General features: G+C 50.0%; 2 pseudogenes; both read right to left on the reverse strand.

The window, feature by feature from the left end:
• Positions 1–1,776: 1,776 nt before the first annotated feature.
• On the reverse strand, positions 1,777–2,722 carry LOC142433729 (eukaryotic translation initiation factor 3 subunit F pseudogene; annotated as a pseudogene).
• A 2,312-nt stretch (positions 2,723–5,034) lies between these two features.
• LOC142433730 (transcription factor SOX-15 pseudogene) lies at positions 5,035–5,721 on the reverse strand (annotated as a pseudogene).
• Between the last annotated feature and the right edge of the window lie 328 nt (positions 5,722–6,049).

The raw sequence follows: 6,049 nt of genomic DNA on the forward strand, positions 1-6,049 counted from the left end.
CTGAAAGAGTGAGGTAATTCCAAAATTGGGAATCATAACCTAGGTATATTCAATGGTAACACGCTTTTGTTAGGTGTCATTAAATCTATTTTGACTTCGAGTAATCCCATATGACAGAGTAGAATGAATCTGGGCTATAAGCTTTGCCTAAACAGGTCAACATAGGTCTTTCCCCGTGGAGTCACTAGGAGAGTACAAACCACAAACCTTTAGGCTAGCGCCTCAGTGCTTGCTTGCCTGAGCACCAAAACAAAGCGAACCACACTCCCAAGCGAAACTCGCTGTTGCCCACTCACTTGCAGCTCCAAGCACCCTATGGGGCTGGGCAGGATGGCCCTGGGAGTTCAGACTGTAACTGTCTTCCTGCCCCTGTGATACCAGGGATCCTTTCATCAGATCGCACAAATGACTCCACACGGGAGAGAAAGAGGTAAGTCCCTAACGCGAGACACGGAAGTGATGAAGTCTTTGGCTGCAGAATGTTTTTTTATTAATCGTCTCGTTTCTTTTTCTCGACAGCAAGTTCCAGGAATAAGAAGGGGAAATGTCACCAAGAGTACAAAAGTTCAGCACAACTTTCGAGGGGCTATATTTCAAGATTCGTCACGTAAATTAAAGGACCTTGGCAGAGTTTGAGTCACTACTTCATTTGATGCCAGGATAAATTCCTTAGGGGTAAAAGATTTAAATATTATCAATAAAGCAGTAAAACCGCTAGAAGAACCCATAAGCAAACTTTCAAGTAATGTTGGCATGTGGAACACCTTTCTAAAAACAATCCGCTATACTTAAAAAAATCCTGATAACAAAAAACATTAATCTATTGCATTGGAAAGACCGTTAGACAGGCTAGAGGTACTGACACACCAATAGCGGCAAGTTCTATCACAGACCCTGGACATGGGGTTGGTTTGAGTCAGATCTGACCTCATGGCACCTAACAACACATCACAGCCCAATCCAATGTGCCCAACATGTAAAGCATTTCTACAATTCAGAACAAACACCTCCCTACTTCAGGATAAATCGCATGCGTGGACAGCGTGTACAAAAGGAAATGGAAATGGCTTTTACATAAGAGAAAAAAATATTTATTCTAGTCATAATGATAGAAATGCAAATTAAGCTGCATGGAAACCGCATTTCTTACCTGAGAGAGTAACAAAACCCAAACATTAATAACATAGTCGGTTGGGTTTCTCTTGCTGCATAACAAATCATCACAGGCTGGGGAATTTCAAAACCACAAATTTATGCTCTCTCAGCTTTGGTGTGTCAGCAGTCTGGGCACTGCCTGACTAGATTCTTGTCTCACAAATGTATATGAGTGAGGTCAAGGCATCAATCAGCAAAGCTAAGTTCCTTTCTAGAGACACTGGGAAGAACCCGCTCCCCAGCGGCTTTGGTCATTTGGATCGGTGGCGCACCTCAGGAGAAGTGATGTTCTCCTTCCTCACTGGCGGTTGATCAGATCCTCCCTCTCACCCCTCCTTCAGGCTGCCCCCTTCACTTCTCAAGTGGTGCCCATTCCCCTTCAAATCACCAATGGTGCCTGATGTCCTTTCCAGCTTTCAATTATCTCCAACTTCACATTCTGCTAGGAGCCACAGAGAGATTTTCAATTGGGGGATTCTGAAAGGTGGACTCTACTTATTCTGTCACGTCAGTTGCCAGATTCAGTGGGACTCAAGACCACAAAGAAACCGTTTCGCCTTCACCACATTCTCGACCCCAGGGTTGGGGCCCAGAGGGGCAGGAGTGCTTCCTGGGATCCATTTAAAGGTTGACAAGTCTCTTGTTGAGGGCAATCTGTGGCTGCTTTGAGATTGCCCAGGTGGGTCACCATCACCGGGTCACTGATGTTGTTGTTGAGCATGGTCTCAGTCATCAGGAATGATTTGGGGTACTTGGTTAACCAGACTCACCGAGAAGCAGCCCACAGTAGTGTCAGCTGACACCTCACTAGACACGCCCTGCCTGCTGCAACACTTTGCTTAGGACATCCGGGATGCAGGCTGCTGTCCTTTCGACTTGCTGCAAATCAACTGAGAGCCAAATTACCCAGTTTGGGACTTCATAATCAGGTCAAAGCTGATGCGTTTGGTATCCTAATATGCATGCCTCACGGTCAGAGGTATAAACATCAGGCCAATGGTCCTCCCATGGATACCCACTAAAGTGCTAATATAGGCCTTGATGCTCTTGTGGCTGGCCGTTCTGGAGGCTGGTGAAGACATGACAGGGGAATGGGTTTGGGGGCCTCTCGGGTGTAGTATTAATGGGCCAGCACAGAGAGCTCAGTGATGTCATCGTCTGTAGCATCCCATCCAGGACGAGCTCATGTGGAGAGACTTTCTCGTGCAAGTTTTACGCATTCTTTGCCAATTCCATGTCCACGGTTACCTCACCTTCAGACTCAACGTGAGGCACTGAGAAGCAATTGGCACCTTCCACTGAGTGCTGGACATCACTTCCTGGCAGGGCCTCCCTAACGTGGACAGCGCCCCCCCTTGATTCGTGTGTTGCTGCCCGCAATAGAGGTTAAAAAACCTGGGCGCAACCGGACCGTGTTGCCACCAGGAGTGCAGGTCCCGGGAGTGCAGGTGGCACCAGGGTCCACTCTGTGGGCTTGTACGGAGGGCGAGTTCTGCCCTGAGGCCATGCTGCTAACCTCTAGTGCCAGGAGGCAGGAGCCCGGGTCCCAGCTGGCACTGGCACTCATGCTGGAACATGGGCTGGGGCAGGACTGGCAGGAGGAGATTCGCTGTGGAGTCCCTGTAGCCATCTTGTTGAACGAGAAGGAGCCAAGCATGGACCAGAGCAAGTTGGTAAATCTTTCAACGTTGATAGGCTGTGTGCGCACCACATGGACCCAAGAGCTCTTGGGAAAGGGCTCGTGTAGTTAGAGCAGGCCTGGTGGAATATTCTCCCAAGATGTGGAGAGAGGGAGCTCAGCTGCGTCCACCAGAGCACATATTCTGGCAATCAGCACAGTGTCTCTATTGCGTTTAGGTAAGCCTGTGCCACTTCTGACTCATCGTGGACAACTGAAGGAAACGCGGCTCAGTGCTGCATCCTCCTCGTTGTTTTTACATTTACCTAGGACATCACTCAGGGGGCCACTTTCAAACTCGCTCTACTGCACAGAGCTTGTACTCTCGATTCATTGCTAGTCAGCTTTTGATTAGGACACACCCTATGAAGGCTCCTCTGACAGCGTCTATTTCAATGTTATCAACATGAAACCCTGTGGCTCAGCAGTTCAATCTTTAGATAAGTTTGTACATGCGAATAAAAGATGTACAACGTGATTCGTCGCAGGTCTGTCTATAATGGCCAAAGACTGGAAAGGTGCAACAAAGGTGATCTGGTGGATTAAATTACTGCAAGTTCACAAAAGGAATAGTATCCTGCTGTAAAAATGGAGACATTGTTGATATGCTGATAACAATTTCCAGGGAAATAAACAGAGGTGGATGATGGGATAGGATGCCATGAATGCCATTTTTTTAATCAGAGAATAATAATTATGTCTACAGAAGTGTCTGAGGGGATGTTTGCTTGCTAAAATAGAGGCAGGAATTTGGATAAATAGAGGCAGGAATTTGGATAAACATTGTGCAACACACAGGGCAGTTTCCCCAAAGAAACAGAACCCCTGACCAAAATATCGGCGGTACTGAGATTACGAAAGTCCATTCTTAAAGGACTGAAGAAATGGCATGGGGGCCAGCTGTAACTTCCTCTGACTACACAAGGGAGGAGATTCCAAGGCCCTATCAGCCTAATGCCAATTGCAACAAGGCAGAGGTGAGACGTGGCTTCCACCCTCCATCTTTCTTTATTCTGACAGCATCAGTACTTCCCATGATGCTCTACGTTTCCTCTGGGTTCAAGAATACGTTGCCATGGCCACACAGAACTTACAGACAAGGCTCGCAACTGTGGGGGGCTTGTTAGGGAAGTTAGCAGGTTGCCACAAGCCAGATTCAGGAAACATGAAGGATATTGTCCTTGGTCCGCAGCAATGCTCCTCCTCACCTAGCAGCCAACTCTTTCTCTCAGCCCCTCAGCCGCGTGGTCCCTCAGCTCTGCTTATGTGGGTCAGAAATCCACGTCAGTCATCTGCCTCCTGGTTTCCTAGTCCAGCCACTGCTCCTCTGCCCTGTTTCATGGCATCCTGGCCTCAGCCTCTGGCCTTGGCCTGGCTTGGCCTCTGTTGCCTCCAACCCCTCAGGCAGGGAGTTCCAGTATGGTCCACTGGCGGCTTTTCTCCCTTCCTGTTCCCGGGAATTCTCTCTTCTTCTTCCGAGATGGTTCATTCGTACACCCATTTTTATTCTTACACCCCCTCTTTTTGTCTCAGAAACCCTATTAGCTTGGAAGAGTTACAAAGAAGACTGGAGAGAAGAACCATTTCAAGTAAATTCACAACTACCTTAAAATAATTTAGGCTCTTTTTGATTTTAGGATTTAATGGAAAAATGTTACTCCCTGTCACTTATTTAACTGTTTTGTGATTCAGCCCATTTCTTCCTAATGGGCGTCTGTCAATACAGAAGAGCCATGCTATTTTGGATCGATTGTGACCGTGCTCGCCAGCATCCTTTGAGATGGGTGATTCCAATGATCCTGTAGGAGATAAGGTGATGCAGACATGACTGTCCTGCTATGTCTTTTGGGGCTTGAGACAATGTTTGTAAAATTTCCTATCTGTATACCCCCCAGTTTCTGCTAACGGCCTCCACCCAGGCATCAGGTTGTTCTTCTTTTTTTTAAATCAGGAAAAAAACGTGATCTCCAACACACAAAAATCACAGAACTTAATATGGCTCTGCTGAAGGGTGAGCTCAATTCTGTCTTCTACAAGCAGGAAAATGGGGGCCCTTTGCATGGCTGCACCTTTGTGGGCTCCCTCTGCTGGCTCCAAGAGGACCACAATGCCCTTTCCTTTGAGGGGAATGGTTCCAATACCAAAAGGGTTTGCAGCCTGGGGGCAGAGTATGGTTCTTCCCGGTGGTCTGTGTCCACGAGTTAAAGGTAGGTTAGGGGAGGGTTGTAGGCAGTGGGGGGGTCAGCCGCAGGTCTGTAGGGGTTATGAGGGGTGATCAGCTCAGCTGGGAGCATTGGGCAGTCTTGAGGGAGGGGCCAGGATGCAGAGGACTCGAGTTTGCAAGGTGAAGTGCCATAATTGTCGGGCAGGTAGGTGGTGGAAAAGTTGCGGGGCTGGTACCAGAAGCCTCTGGTACATACCCTGGGTGGTCACCTAAGCTGGCCCCCAGGCAGGCTCATCATCGGCCACGCTGCCGCCTATGGGGCCGAAGTGTGGTGCCCCGATGCCCGGGGTCTTGGTCTCGGGCCACGGTCGGTACTTGTAGCCCGGGTGGACCCGCAGGGCCGGGCCCAGAGCCTCTGCATGGCCTCTTGCACGAAGGGCCCCTTCTCCTCCTCCCGCAGCAGCTTCCACTGCGCGCCCAGTGCTTGGAGAGCTCCGAGTTGTGCATCTTCGGGTCCTGCAGCGCCACCTGGCGGCGCCGCGCGGAGCTCCACACCCTGAACGCGTTCATGGGCCGCTTCACTTTGGCCACTGGGAGTCTGGCGCATGCCCTTAAGGCTGCCTGCACCCTAGGGCTCCGGAGACTCCGAAGGCGAGGAAAGTGCCACGGGGGAGGGAAGCTCCAGGCTCCAGGCCTGATCCTGTGAGGAGCTGGGGGTGGGCATGGGGAGATAGGAGGGGAAGCCCGAAGAGGGCGAAAGGTGTGTACCAAATGCCCTCCTCCCAAGTGAACCATTGCTCCCCAAGTGCAGTTTTCAAAAATAGCGGCCTTCCTAGTCTGCAATTGTTAGGGAAACATTTGTGCTCCTGAAAAAAACAAAGAAACAAAACTCAGTCCTTCCAATGGAGGCCCTGCTGCCAGTCCGTCCGTCGGCACCCTCGGGTGGAAGCAGCAACTGGTCCCTTCACGCGCCCTCCCAGGGGTGCCAGCTGCTGCCGGTGATGCGGCCCCGGCGCAGGAGCTCTGAGACTCCACTTCTGCCCCTCAGTTTA

The sequence above is a fragment of the Tenrec ecaudatus genome, chromosome X, assembly GCF_050624435.1.
Source record: "Tenrec ecaudatus isolate mTenEca1 chromosome X, mTenEca1.hap1, whole genome shotgun sequence".
Classification (NCBI taxonomy): domain Eukaryota; kingdom Metazoa; phylum Chordata; class Mammalia; order Afrosoricida; family Tenrecidae; genus Tenrec; species Tenrec ecaudatus.